Raw genomic sequence first — 14796 nt, 5'->3', positions numbered from 1 at the left:
AAGGGTCAGGGTCTGCCTCGGCTCAGCGCTTCTTCCCGCCCCGTCTGGAAAGCGACATCCCCTGGGCCCGGAGCAGCGGAGTCAGACCTGTGAGGGGATCAGAGGACCAGAACCCCGCCGGAGAGTGTAGAGCAAGCAGCCCGGCGTCCCGCGCAGCGCCCTAGCCTGCCTCCTCCGAGCTGCAACCCGCGGGGAAGGCTCCCCGGACGTAACCCGAGACAGCCCTGCACGGCCCCCAGGCCCTGGGCTGCTGTTGCCAAATCCAAGGAGGCCTGGGGCGCTTAGAGCTGCGCAGTTCTCCTGCCAGGCAAGTGGAGGGAGACTAATCTTGCTAAGATTTAAAAATCCTAGTTTGAAAGTCATGGGCTAAACTGTTTTATCTTTACTTTTTATTTTGGAAAATGTCAGATATACAAACGAAAGAAAATGATACAACGAACCTCTCTCAGGCCATCACCATGGCCTGTCCTGCTTGATACCTGTCCCTTTTATACCTGCCTACCATCATCTTTCAGCAAATGTTAGCCTTCACGTCATCTTATCCGTAAATATTTACAGAAGACAGAGTAGAAGACCAACCACTGCTAGGCATGCGCGGAGAAGACTCAGGAAACAATCCAAATAGGCTCCTGATGACCAAAGATGAACCAATTCTAGCATCTAATAATAATAATGATGATGATGATAATCGCAATTCTTCCCAAACCATCAAATATTGCAAGTTCATAGTGTTTCCAAAAACAGCTGAGCAGATTGGTAACTGTTGGTGGTTGACATGGAACCAATTATTATTTTAGAAAAAAGCAGAACAGCCATGCGTTTATGTTGCCTGTTCTGTACAAGTTGGACCTGAGGTACTGAATTGGGTGCTGCCCTTACCTTGCCTTTGTCTTTCCTTTCCTGGCTTAACAATGCGGATTTTGTTTAGGGAAAGATTCCTTTGGGTGCGTGGGGAAAGTAAGATGTCTTGTATGAGGTTCTGCTTCAAAGAAAATGATTTTATGAGATTTTTACGTGTAACCATGCCACACGCCCTCCTACCTGGATCTTTAGCAACCTTGCCTGCTCATCCCAACCCAAGGTTGAGCGGAGTCTCCATTTGATGGGAAGGGGGATGAGATCCAGGTGAACAGGGCAAGGATGGAGGACGAAGACCTCAAGAGTGCGGGTTTTATTGGTTGGGGTTTGCCTCTCGCTGCTTACTAGAAACTCAGCATTAGTAACCAATCAAACTAGGCAAATTTGCTCCTGTAAGAAAAAATCTGAAGTCACTGTCTAGCCAAGAGTTCATACAATAGCTTCATCATGCTGCAAGGAACTCAGATCTTTTATTGTGGCTTCTTAATGAAAAGCTTTTATCCTCGGGGCTGCAAGTAGTCACCTCCTTTAGATATCACATCTGTGTTCCAGGTAGGAAAAAGAGAAGATTGAAGGGTAGAAGGCAGAAAACTTTCTTGCTTTTGTGTTTAGGAAGAGATACTGTCAAAACTTCACGGTCACATGGTCATCCCTAGCTGCAGGGGGTGTGAAGTGTCTTGTCTGGGCACACAGTCCCCTTGTAGACTATCTGACCTTTCTCAGTAATACAGAAGGATGAAGTGAGTGTTATATGAGCAACTAGCAGTGTTTGACATACTGTTTGAAGTCATGATAGTGAGATCTACACCGGGCTGAAGATTTGGCAGGTGATCAAGAACTTGGCAGTCAACAGCCAAGATAGTTGGGCAGGCTGATGCTGTCACTACTGCGGTGTGGAGAGGGGTAAGGATTGCATTTGTCCAAGTCACACACCCTCCAAGCAGAAGAACTGAAGAACACCTGCAAGTTTCCCAGATCCACAGACCTCATTGCTTAGTTACAAAGAAAAGGGAGCTTCGTGAGAAAATGTTCTACCACCAAATGCCGACCTTTGAACAGTAGCATTGACCAATTCCTTTGCTAAGAGATTTAAGTAATCACTGGATCTCTTTGCATAGATTATTATTATTAAGAAGTAGCCTCTATTTTAGATATCTAAGTATAAATATTAGCATCATACAGGATGATTATTTGGATGATTTGTTGAACACAGAGTTTGTGAGAGTCGTTGGTGATTACAGGTTGTGTATGGTGAGCTCTTTAATTCTGGAGAGAAGCCATTCAAAAATTAACAAAGAATTTTAAAAAGCATGGGTCCCACTTAAGCTAATAAAGGATTTTAATGTTAGAAACTGTTAAAGGGGTACAAAGCATGCACACATTTTCACATACAGATGGAGGATGGCATGATTTAAAATAGGTTGGAAAGATCTCTCGCTCCCAGCTGAAATGGCATCCTTAAGTGGCACAGTGCCTACAATTCCACAATTAGAAATGCATTGCTTTGTCTCTTTATTTTGCAGCTTTGGGATTTAAAAACTAAATGGCTCTGGAAATGATACTAATGATCAGCAATTTTAAATTGTTTTTTACTTGATCTTTGGTCTAAAAGAAAAAACAATCTAGTAAACTATGAAGAGAAGCTGAGCCAGGAAGTGGTGGGCAGCATAGAACAAGGTGACACATTCAGATTTTACTTTGTCAGTTTAACTGCCTCTGTCCTTATTCTCTTCACATACATCACCTTTCTGTAGGTCTTTTGTTGGAGGCTCTAGCTTCTCTGTTATCAAAGCTACAGGCCTCCAGGCCACATGCAAAGAACTCAGTATACACAAAAGCAGCATTTCCCAACCTTGGCCCTGGTAAACAGCAGCATACTGGGATCTTTTTGAGTACCAGCCTCAAGCCTACTCTTCCCCTTGAGAATGAGCATCAGTCCGTGCATTTTTTCAGCACCCAGGACTGTGCTTGGCATTGTTCAGCACACATCTGTGGAATGAATTAGATGCTGGCGAATGTTATTCAGGGGAATTGGAGCACAGGGGTGGGCAGTGGGAAGCAAAGCCTTGAAAATCATGGTCGCCTAGAACCACAAAGGTTGTCTCTCATTCGCACTACCTGGTCCTTTGTAAATTTTGCTGTCATTCTCCCTCGACCCCAGGTTGGTCACTCCTGGGAACACTGCCTGTTGCCATCATAGAAAAGATGCACAGCAAATCTTGTACTGACTTTGAAGCTTCAGTTTGGAAGCAACACATTACTGCTACTCAGTTCTCATTGGCTCAAGCAAATCACATGGCCAAGTCGAATCTATGTTCAAGGGATTAAGAAAGCGCTAGTGTACTTGTGTTGGGGACACATGGAAAGACTTGTGGCCAACATAATGACCACATAGTGAGTGACTGCACTCAGAAAAGGGAATTCAAGTCATGTGAATACCATGCATTATTTTTAGATAAAACAACTTCCTTACCTCTTTTAACCTCTTTTCATTCTTGTGAGTTTTGTCAGTTATTATTATTGCTCCTATTTGACAGATGAGGAAATTACTGCTACGTGAGTGCGGAGTAGCAAACAGCTCTCACTTGAATGCAGCATTTGCTCCAGGGCCAGTGTTCTTTGCATTAATCCCCACTGCAAATGACTCAGGTTTTTCTTCCCTGCCTAATTAAGAGTTCGTTGTATTTTTCCTGTTGAGTTCACATGCTTAGGTGGTCCCTATGGATTTCTTCTACAACCAGCCACTCCACTATTGAGATTAACTGTGCTTCCTGTGAGGACCTGTTTTGCTTATTTAAAAATCAAAGGTATAAATACCAAAATAAAGTCTTGGTGTTCTGTGGCAGTGTTCTCTTTGGGCTCCAAATGTGGGCTGGCTTGGTTTCCCTTTGAATTTAGTTCCATGTTTTGGCCAGCGGCTTTTCCCTTCCAGTTCAGTGAGAGCCATAAAACAGAAAAAAACTGTGGGAGTTAAGGGATCCGAGGACACGATTCTTTGTTTTTGACTGCACTTTTTGCAACAGCACATAAAGCCGCACACCCAAATTATGGCTCTCTTCTTTGTCTATTTAGGAGGTGAGGGGTGAAAAATACCTGTTTCTTATATTTAGGATGGGGTCTTTGGGGTGCTAATGCTCAGGTGACAGCAGCTCAGTGGGCAGGGCTCCGAGGAGGCAGGGCGCAGTTTGTTGATTTCATCAAGGGATTCGAGGCTGGAGCCTTGGCTGTCTTCCCAGCTCCAGCAGGGGCCTCCTAAGGGACCTCCAGGATGCCCTGTGCCCTCTCAGAGCCACACCGGCCCCAACATAAAGATAAACAATCCCAGAGGCAGAGGATGTGGGAGAAGAGCGTGGCTTCAAACAGCCACTTGGAAGGCAAGCCAGGGGCACTTTTTTTGGAGAGCTTCTGTTGTCTTCTTTCATAGGCTGTATTCCGTCTTTAAATCTGGTTCAGGATTTCAACATAAAATAAAATTTACAATGTCAGAAAGAAAGAGCCACCTGCCTTGAGCATCAGACGTGGGTAGAAAAGGCCAGCATGAGTGTGCTGCTCTGCTTTTGGTCTATTGATTATTGAAATAAAATGGTTTTGTTCAGTTCACAGAATTGAAATAAATGTATCCCTGATTCTTTTCCCAGCTGGAGGGTGTGAGTGTGCAAAGTGGAAGCACAAGCAGTGTGCCGTGTGAGGTGGTCCTGCGGGTGTGCCCAGCACCAGTGCCCCAGGCGGCCTTCCCGGCCTCAACTGTGGGGACTCAGGGAAGCTGTTTGGTGTTTGTACCCACATCCTCCAGAGTTCCCTTCCGCTGCTATAATAGCGATGGTCTCTCTGCACCTGCCACTCCGTTTGCCTTTTTTTCAGTCTGTTTCTTTGGGACCAGGGTGACACGTACTGAGATCAGTTGGCATACACTGAATGTTTCAACTACCCCAGGTCTTATTACAAGGCTTACATGGGGAAACTGCACCCACCCACACAGGATTCCTGCTTCCTGGTCTAAGGAAGTAAGCAAGTGCAGCGTTTTAGTGGTTTAGTCTTGAACTGTTTTGTTCCCTAATGCTTATCACCGCCTTTGAAAATAGTAGGGCTGTTTTGTTGAGGATGACTTCCCTGACTTAGATGTTAACTATCGAGTCCCTGTTGCTGCAGAGGAGTGCAGCCCCTCCTTTCTACCTGAAAGCCACCTACCAAACTGCCTTCTGGTGGGGTCACATCCCCACTCTGAGTCAGTTAATACTCACTATTCATGCTTTCATTGTGCAGCGATGCTCATCAGTGGGGCTGTGTAGCCGTGAGTCACCTCACTCTGGCGGGGCCGCTGCTTTCCTCTCTGGTTTTCACACACGGGTTAGTCTCCTGGTTTCTTGCTCGCCCTCTGAGGGTGCCAGCTGTGGAAGAGTGCCGTCTAGCCCTGGCTGAGAGCCCCCTGAGCCTCTGGTTTAGGTGAACACACCTGTTTCCTGGATTCCGTATTTCACATTGCATTTACGGCACTCCAGGGTTCACCAGGACACAGCCTCCTGTGTCTTCTCAGAAGGGGGCAGGAAGAGAATTTTGAGTCCTGGGTCTTCAGTGCCTCTGTCCTCTCTGACACTCTGTTCTAAGTGTGGCTTTGTGCAAATCTCTGGGCCAGAATAATCTTCCTTTGGAATTTTTAACGTATGTCCCTCTTCGCTGCACTTGAAAATAGTAGGGCTGTTGCTGTAGAGAAGCCAGATGCCGTTTGGACTCCAGGTGCTCTGTGACAGGATCTATCTTTTCTTTGGAGATTTTTAAATTTTCTTTTTATTCACAGTGCTCAGATACCTCAAAATACTGTGTCAGAGAGTGGATCATTTATTATTTTCTGCCCTACAAACTCACCTGTGTCTGGGAGAAATTTTTTGTGAGTGTACTTTATTGGTTTTTTGTTTTGTTTTGTTTTTTTGGTACTGGGGATAGAATTCGGGTCCTTGTGCTTTTGCAAGGCAGGCGGCAGAACGGCTGAGCTAAATCCCCAGCTGTGAGTGTACTTTAAAAAATAATTTCCTTCTCTGAATTTGATGTTTTCTTTTCTCACAGGAATCTCTGTTATTTTTATATTAACTTTCCTTGCTTGATCCTCTAATTGAGACTTTTTTTCCTCGTTTTCTATTCTTTAGGCAGTCTCTCAAATTTATCATTTTACCCTGTGAGGGGTAAACATTTCAGTTATCAAGTGTTTTTGCTCCTCTTTAATTAAAAATTGTGTATATTTATAGGGTACAGTGTGATAATTCAGTACATGTGTACAATGTGTACCAGTTGGGTAAATTTGCTTAGTTTTGTAGAAGCTCTGCCTTTTCTTTGCATATTTCTCTTATTCAGAGTTTCAGATTGTTATTTCATTAGGCTAGTGGCTTCCCTGATGTCTCTAGGATAAGATTCATGAGAACTTGGGCTTTATCTGCATGATCATTGCTTTATAAAATGCCTAGTTTTGTGGATATTCAATACATTTCATATGAAGTGTGACAAAGACTAGTGAATGTTTAAATTGAATATTTTTGTGGTAAAAGACATTGCCAATGAATCGCCCTTAACATTACTGCCTCTTACTTTGAACACTTACCCTTTCCTTTATCCTCACCACTTCCTGAAACCCACTTGGAAGTCCTCTTTGGCAAGCATTTTCAGTTGTACTCTCTTGATGCCTCGATGTCCTGAGAGAGTCAGAGCTTTTACCTTTCATGATCATTTTGGCCTTGGAGAAGAGCCGGAAGTCACAAAGTGAGTACGGTTGATTGGAAGGTATGAATGTTTGCAGAAGCCTGCCTTTCTGTTGGATGACATTGGGAAGTAGCACTCGCTGCATACTGATCGCAGCTTACAAAGACACTCATGAAAGAGGACCTCCAGAGCTGCTTTCCAAAATGGCAAGAATGGTGGGATAAGTATGTTTGAAGCAAGGGAGAATGTCTTGAGGGAGATTTATGGCAATGTGTCTTTTACTGTAATACATTTTTTAAAAAAATGTAAGCACTTACCATTTATTTCGATCACACTGATATCTTTGAATGAGAATATTTCTATGGCTTATCACACATTTTCTTTATTTCCCTGAAGTGCCTGTTCTAAGTTTCTTCTTTCTATTTGTTTTTGTTTGTCATTTCACGGATCTTTCTACAATGCCTGGGATCTTTGGTGCCTGTTAACTATTAAGAACGAGGCTCTAAAATGCTAATGGGAGGCTCCTGTTTGGAGTGGACCTTGGGTACAGGGAAATCAAGTAAAGACTCGGTCATTTCACTGCTGAAAGCACAAGTGAAAGTTTCTCTGTGTAATTACACTTCTTTTAGGCTGATCAGAGTACCCAGAGAGATATTTTTCAGGTTCCTCTCTAAAGTGTTTGTGCTTGGCTCCCAGCATTTGAACAAGCAAAAGCGGGGTGGGGGGGCAACTTTTGTTATTCAGTTCATGTATTTTAAACTACTTTAGGTTGGCTTCAGCCTGGCCTGATCCCTCACAGCAACTCAGGGAAAGCTTCTGCACAGTCAGACTGGTCTGGGAAGATCTAATTGCTCACTGAGACTTTCACTCAGTCTTCTGTCCTCAGCCCGTCCTGCACCCGGACTCCCTTAGGTTTCCATTGTGATTACAGCAAACTACTGCAAACTTTGTGCCCGATAAAAACCTAAGTACGTGTGTTATTTTACAGTTGTGTAGGTCAGAGTCAGGAATGGACTGGTTCTTTCCTTGAGGCTGTATCTTGTTTATATAGCATTTAATTTGTTCTTATTTTTAATCTAATCTGAGATTAAATTTGAGATTGTCCATTTCACTTCTAGTTGTTTGAAATGTTTTATTTTAAACTTGTCTCTCTTGTTTTATTGTTGTTGTTTTGAGGCAGAGTTTCCCTTTGTAGTTCAGGCTGGCCTTGAACTCACTATGTAGCCCAGGTTGGTCTTGAATTCACAGTGATCCTCCTGCCTTAGCCTCCCAAGTGCTGGGATTACAGGCGTGTGCCACCACACCCATCTCTAAACTTGTCTCATTTTATATTATGTTTCTGATACTTCCTTATGTTTTTTCTTGTTTTTCACATGGTATGATTACATTTGTATATGTTGATTTGCCAACTTTAGATAATAGTGTTGATTTGTTGCTAACAACACAAGGATATTTATGAATTTAAACTTCCACATCTTGATCATGTAGAACAAAATAATTCCAAAAATCATACTGAGCCACAGTTCTATATTGAATAAGTTGCACAACCTATATATTCTTTCAAAATACGACTTTCCCATTCCTATGGCTTTTATGTTAACTGGATTTAATCATCAAGTCATTTCTAAAAGGAGGACCTGTGCATGAGAATTTTCATCTTGAGAAATCTTCCTGTTGCCTTCATAAATATCCAGTAAGTGTGAGGAGCTCTTTCATACTGTACTCGCTACATCTAACTGTAGGTGCTGTGCATGGCCTCTTTCTATCCATGAGTCATGTAGAGGAACACATACCCCGATTTTTTCACTTGACAAGTCTCAGTGAACATTTATAGCTATAGTTACGTCGATCTCTCTGTGGTTATTTTGTTTTTGTTTTTCTGGAACAATTTTCTTTCTGAGTGAGTGAAAAATATCTTTTATTGTTTTTCCTGTCTCTGGTTGGTTATCTGCAGGAATGATTACACCACGGACATCTTGTCTCTGCACTGTGCTCTCCATCGCTGCCATCTCCTCCCTCACTTCACCGTTTTACTGTACTGCATTTCATTCATAGGATTTTTCAAACGAAGCTGCTATGGTTTGAATATGACTCGCCCTCTCGGAAACTCATACCGAAATGTAACCCCCGTTACAGTACAGTGACGTGAGGGACCAGCTGGGGACTGAGGTTAAAGGACTGGGTAAGGGGTCACCTCAGCGTGTCTGCTGTCACAGCCAGGGAGACCCCTCTCTCCCCATCATGTCCTGTGCTGCCTGGAGACAATGTCAGCAGCAAAGGCTGTCACCGGAAGCAGCCCACCCACCTCAGAGTGGGACTGTAGCCAAAATAAACCTCTTTTCCTTGTCTGGTGTGTGGTATTCTGATGTTTGTGACAGAAAACAGACTAAGACAAAAAATGGGTGTTTACTGAATTTGGGGCAGGTTTTATTTTACTTCTCATTGCATCTTACACAGCATTTATTTCTGTTGTTTCTGTTGGTTTTACTACATTTAGTTTCTTTCCTCAATTCTTCTACCCCATGTTTTTATCTCCTATTGCCTTATTTCTCAAGTTTGATTTCTTTTACCCAAACTTTTAGTTTTGTTTGATTTCTTGCCCCTAACCTTTGGTGTTTATTTTCGTGCCTGTTTTTGTCGGTGCAGATTAGTGGTTCTCATTTGGACGGCCTTGCTCATGCGCAGCTCTGTCAGTCTTTCACTCCATCAGCCCTTTCCCTGCCCTGCACCCTCATTTCACAGTTTGGGGTGTTTTGAGGTGTGTGGTGTACTTTGACCACATTTCTCTCCCCTATTAGCTTTATACTCCCTCTCTTCCCCCTTACTGACCTCGTAGTATTTATTTCTTTGATAGTACGGCGACTGGGGCCACTTGTCTTCTGTGCTTAAAGTACTTCTTTTTGTTTTATCCATCTGCATAGGATGTTTCTTTCTTTCTCCTCCCAAGCATCCATGCACACCTACTTGGTAGAATCTGTGTTGTGCCTTTTATTATTATTTGGTGATGCAACTCTCTGCTGGCCGGCATTGGGCTCACCAAGAGCGTGGCATGGAATGGAAGATGAGGACTGAGGAGGAATTGGCCGAGACACTCAGCAGTTTAAAATCAGCTGAGAGACGTAGTTGTCGTGGTGGGATGCTCACCAGGGGGCTCTGAGCTCCGTCTCCCTTTGTGGCTCTTCATGAAGGGTAATGGGCCACAGATGTTTGCATGTGGTAATTTGGATTTTATTTCTATGCGGTCAAGACTCTGTTTAACACTACAAAGCTGCTCAACATTTCCCTCCCCACACTCTAGTGTTCTTAATATGCTTATCACCTTCCTTGGACTACCTCGACAGGTTACTACAAGCGAGGTGATATAAAACCACAGAACTTTATTCTTTCTCAGCTCTGGAGGCTAAAAGCCCGAAGTCAAGATGTCAGCATGGTCAAGGCTCCTGGGAGGATCCTTACTGCCTCTTAGCTCCCAGCAATGCTGGACATTCTTCAAGAAAATATTACTGAGCTCTAGAAGATTATCTGTTACGATTTTTCTCTTTCCCTTAATTTGTCCAAATATCTGTATATTTTGCAAAAAGTCATTATCATCGTGGGTTTCAGATAGAATGATTTCCTGTGTTTCTTCTCCGTGGAATGGCCCTCATGATATGGTTTTGTCATATTGTTGATTGAAGCATTTCAATGAGGCAAGTGAAAAAGACGCACATTTATACTACACCCTGAATAACACTGGATGAATGAGCCCCTGCCGTGCAGCATCTGACCAATAGTGTCAGCTCTGCGGCCAATTGGTCAGTGTCTAGTAAAGCAATCCTATAAGTTAGGGAGTCTTTATAAACTCGGTCTTTTGGGAGAATTATCAATTTATGTCCATCTCAGATTATAGTTGCTATTGCATTTAAATAATTTGGGGGGTTTTGGTCATAAAACTACAAGTTGGTACATTGTAATTTTTGTGTAAGTATACATTCAATATTTCAAAATATAAGAATTTACAACAAAATGTGCAAAGAAACACTCAGAATGAAGGAACTGCAAAGTTTGGAATAATATAACATTTCTGCTACATGCAATAAACAAGAATCCTTTGGATCTGTGAGAACAGTAAGAAATGATATCAAAATTAAATCATTAAAAGATTAAACTATTAAAACTTTTTTAGATTAACAATCATATTCTTCAAAACAAGGGAACGTAATATCTCTTAGAGGAAAAGATATCAAGAATGAATGAAATAATAAATGTTTAAAGTCATTAAAAATGTTTCAGTTTGAAAAATCACATTCCTAAGAAAGTAAATGAAAGTACTTGAGAATCATTAAAAATAGTAAACAGTTTTACATGAATATTCCAGAGAACCTCAAAAGACAATGCTATCGACTTGAACAAATAATTATAATCTATAATTGTAGTCTTGGCTTATTAAAATGTTATCTACTGAAATGCAGATGTTACTTTTAGAAAGCATGAGTCAAAATTTCAATAATTATTGATGAAGCTTCAACTGCTCTATGTAAATAGGTGGAATAATTTCCTTTCAATGTACAATTCAATACTTTGAGAGAGTTAGAGGTTTGAATTCTCTTTAATCTTGGGAAGCTGACATCAATAAGATCTGAAATGGTACAAAACACTGTGGTCAGTGATGCTTCAAAAAACTGACTCCACTGCAATGTGTTGATGTAAAAACCTTGCTGAAATTTACTCAAGTGTGATAGCCTAAGGTGAGTAAGGAGTTCTGGAGTTTCAGTCATAATTTTAAAAAAGTCTAGATGTTTTAATTTGGCAGTATCAGAAATATGATCTTCAATCACTTCTGGACAGTGCAATAAGTAAATGAAATAAATATTGATAATTCAATGTTAAAATCTTGGTAACTTTGCATATACTACTACTTATCAAATAAACCTAAAAGATAATTTCCCAATGTTTCTGAAAATGTGAGAAATGAAATAATGAAAATTAGAGAAATACTATACTTGTACCTAACTAGGTAGTCTATAAAACTAAGGATGAAAAGTATTCTGGAAATTATGTCATTATTAGAAATCATAAAAGAGGGTAATTGTATGTCTGAGAAAAAAATTTTGGAAAATTGGGGTGCTAAATATCTTTATTGATATATAATCATGTGCCATTAAATTTATCTTTAAAAATTGTAAAATCTGATTATTTTTAATGAAGAACACATGAGATTTAGGGAAGAAAAAATGATATTGACAATGAACTATGGTCTGGAAGATCTGATGTGGAAAAATAGGGAAGTGTGACTCCTCCAGTAATTTTTTTTCATTACAGTTTTGCCCATTCTGGGTCTCTTACATTTCCATGTGTTGTAGGACTGGTGTCTCAACTTCTGCAAGGAGGCCCCAGGGATTTTCACAGAGGTCAATGTGTGAGAAGTGCTATCATAAAAATATAAAGTCATTTCATTCCATAAGAATGGTATTCTGTCAGTTTATTTAGGTTTACTTTCTTTCAAAAATGTTTTGTAGTTTTCAGAATATGTATTTCCTTTGTGAAATTTGGTCCTAAGTATTTATTTTTTTCAAAGCTGTTGTAAATGAGTTGCTCTCTTAACCTCATCTTTGGGTTTCCCATTGTTGCTATATAAAAATACAGACAGTTTTGTATATTATGTCTTATAACCTTGCTGAACTCATTTATTCACACTTGCAGATTTTTAGAGCATATCTTAAGATTTCCCATATGTACGACCATATCATTTGTAAATGGAGAGTTTGTTTCTTTCTCTCTAATCAGAATGGCTTTTATTTAATTTTTTTCCTAATTAGCCTGGCTAGAAGCTCTAATAACAATGTTGAATAGAAGTAAGGAGAGTTGTCTTGCTACTGATCTCAAGGGGAAACGTTTACTTTTACACTGTTAAGTATAATCCTGCTTGTCCCTCTTTCCTAGATGTCCTTTATCAGGTTGACAAATTTCTCTCCTATCTCTAATTCATTGCATGTTTTTATCATGAAAATGTGTTGATTTTATCAAGTGCCTTTTCTTCATCTACTAAGGTGGTCCTGCAGTTTTGTTTTTCTTTCTGTTAATATGTACACAACGTGTGATCAGAACGCATTGTGAATGTCTAAATTTTGAAAATGTATTATAGTAAAAGACACATTGCCATTAATCCTCCTCAGAATACTCTCCTTCACTTCAGAAACACATCCCATTATTCTTGCCACTTTCTGAAACAGTTCTGGAGTCCTCTTCTGTAAGTATCTTTGAGGCCTGATAAAAAAATAGAGGGAATGCAGCTGCTTGGTGCCATCGGGTAGAAAAGCAGCTCTTACAAACATTGCGTTGTGTTCCTCCCTCTCCTTATTCACCAGTGTGGCACCGTGTGATTTCTGGCTCTTTCCCAGAGGAAACCTGACCATGAATGGTGAGGATTTTGAGTCAGTTCAGGGCATCGAGGCAGCCAGGAGAGCACAACTGAGGACATGAAAGAGGACTTCCAGGGCTGCTTCAGAAAGTGGGAGGAGAGATGCAGTAAGTGTGTTCAAATCAAGGAAAAGTTTTTTGTAGGAAATTATTGGCAGTATGCCTTTCATTGTAATAAAAAAGTTAAAAATTTAATCACATTTTTCTTAACTTTTGTGCATATTTACAGTACATAATGATTACATTCATCGTGGGGAGTTGGTACCTGTACATAACACATCTTAGTTCTTCTTAGGGCCCTTTCCCCTCCCTGCCTCTATATTTTTCAACCATACCTCCTTGTATTACATTACTTGATTTTCAGATATTTGGAAATTTAGTTTTAATAAATGATATTTTATCACAAATGTCAATACTTGAACTTTATAAGAAAGGAATTTCTTGATTATTATAGCTGAAACCGAGTCAACAAACTCACAGTGATTGAACATAAGATACTAACACACTTCTCGGTACCTGTCAGTACGACACGATATGTGATTAATAACATCACTAATGAGTGACCTCGGAGCAAAGTCCACCTGTAGTTCATGGAAAACATGGACAAATCTTGATCTTACCACTTACCATGTTAACTTCCTCTTTAGCTGCTAGGAAGGGTGCTTGTGCGGACTCGGGTTGCTGGTAAAATAACTGGACAACCCACTGCTGTGGGCAGACATTCGCTGTGCCCTCCTAGGAACTGCTGCCCCCCTGAATTTGAGCCCATTAATAATACTGCGATGCTTTTTAGTTTATCTAACAACGAATCTACCTAACAAGCTTTCACGCAGAGCAACATTATTTCATCTTATTCAATGAAGACGTTTGTGGTTGACCCGTAGGACCGCGTCCTGTGAGAGCTGATACTTCGTCAGTGTGGTATCTCCAAACTGTTGGCTCCTTCTGACACACAGAGGCTGTAATCAACATTTGTTTCGGGAGTAGATGAATTCAGCCTGTTGGTGCTGCAGTTAAACATGAAGTGTCCCCAAAGACTCCTGTGCTGATCCCTCCGTGCAGCAGTGCTCTGGGCGGGCTCAGAGGGGTGACCGCTTAGGGGCGCTGACCTCAGCTCCCCTCCTCGGCTGATCGGCCGTCCGTGAGGCCATAGCCAGATAAGTGGGCTTATCCGGAAGTCCGGCCCAGCTGGAGGAAGCAGGCGCTGCGCGGATGCTCCATACCCTGCCGCTTCCCCTCTCCGGCTCGCTCTCTCTCTGTTTCCAGCTGCCGTGAGGTAAGCCGCTTTCCTCCACCATGACGCTTCTGCCTTGGAGCCAACCCTAGGCTGAAACCACAAGAAAACGTAAATCCTCCCTCTATATAAGTCAGGTGTTTTGTTTCAGGGTGGAATGTGGCTTATACATTTGGTGTCCTAACCCAGTCAGCAATCAAAACAGGGACATAAATTAGGCTACCACGAGTAGCTCTTGGCAACCCCCCACCCCCTGCTTTCAAGTGCATCTAGGTTATGATCTTTACAATTTTTCCCTCAGTTAAATATAGTTTTGTGTGAACTGAAATTCAAACACTTTTGTGGGCCTAAGGAACAAAATGCTGTCTTCATTATAGGATTGTAGAAAGGGCCGGAGTCTTATACTTTATCAGCTCTTCAGTAAGATATCACTATAGATTAATGCTTGTTGAATAAATGCATTCTTTTTTCCCCCTCTAAAAAATTAAGGTAAAATTCTTCATTGCCTTATTTTACTTTGATGTTTGATCCTAAACCCGATGAAATCAGAACAGGCATACTAATATTACTGAGGTAGTAAGATATTTCTGACTAAAGATTATTATGTAATTTTACTT

At 41.2% G+C, this 14796-nt stretch overlaps 1 protein-coding gene across 4 annotated transcripts in view; it reads right to left on the bottom strand.

Moving 5' to 3' along the window:
• Positions 1-508, bottom strand: part of Slc24a2 (solute carrier family 24 member 2) — a 212585-nt gene extending 212077 nt beyond the window's left edge. The window contains exon 1 of one of the 4 annotated variants that reach the window (XM_010630906.3): positions 441-508. The gene's annotated coding sequence lies outside the window, so the exon portion shown is untranslated. Of the gene's footprint in view, positions 1-87; positions 250-440 lie in introns of those variants that run through there. The other 3 variants (XM_033757744.1, XM_010630905.3, XM_033757745.1) reach the window with 3 other exon arrangements.
• Between the last annotated feature and the right edge of the window lie 14288 nt (positions 509-14796).

The sequence above is a fragment of the Fukomys damarensis genome, unplaced genomic scaffold (genome assembly GCF_012274545.1).
Source record: "Fukomys damarensis isolate Sample0158 unplaced genomic scaffold, DMR_v1.0_HiC HiC_scaffold_31, whole genome shotgun sequence".
Lineage (NCBI taxonomy): Eukaryota > Metazoa > Chordata > Mammalia > Rodentia > Bathyergidae > Fukomys > Fukomys damarensis.
This window is presented reverse-complemented; position numbering and strand designations above follow the sequence as displayed.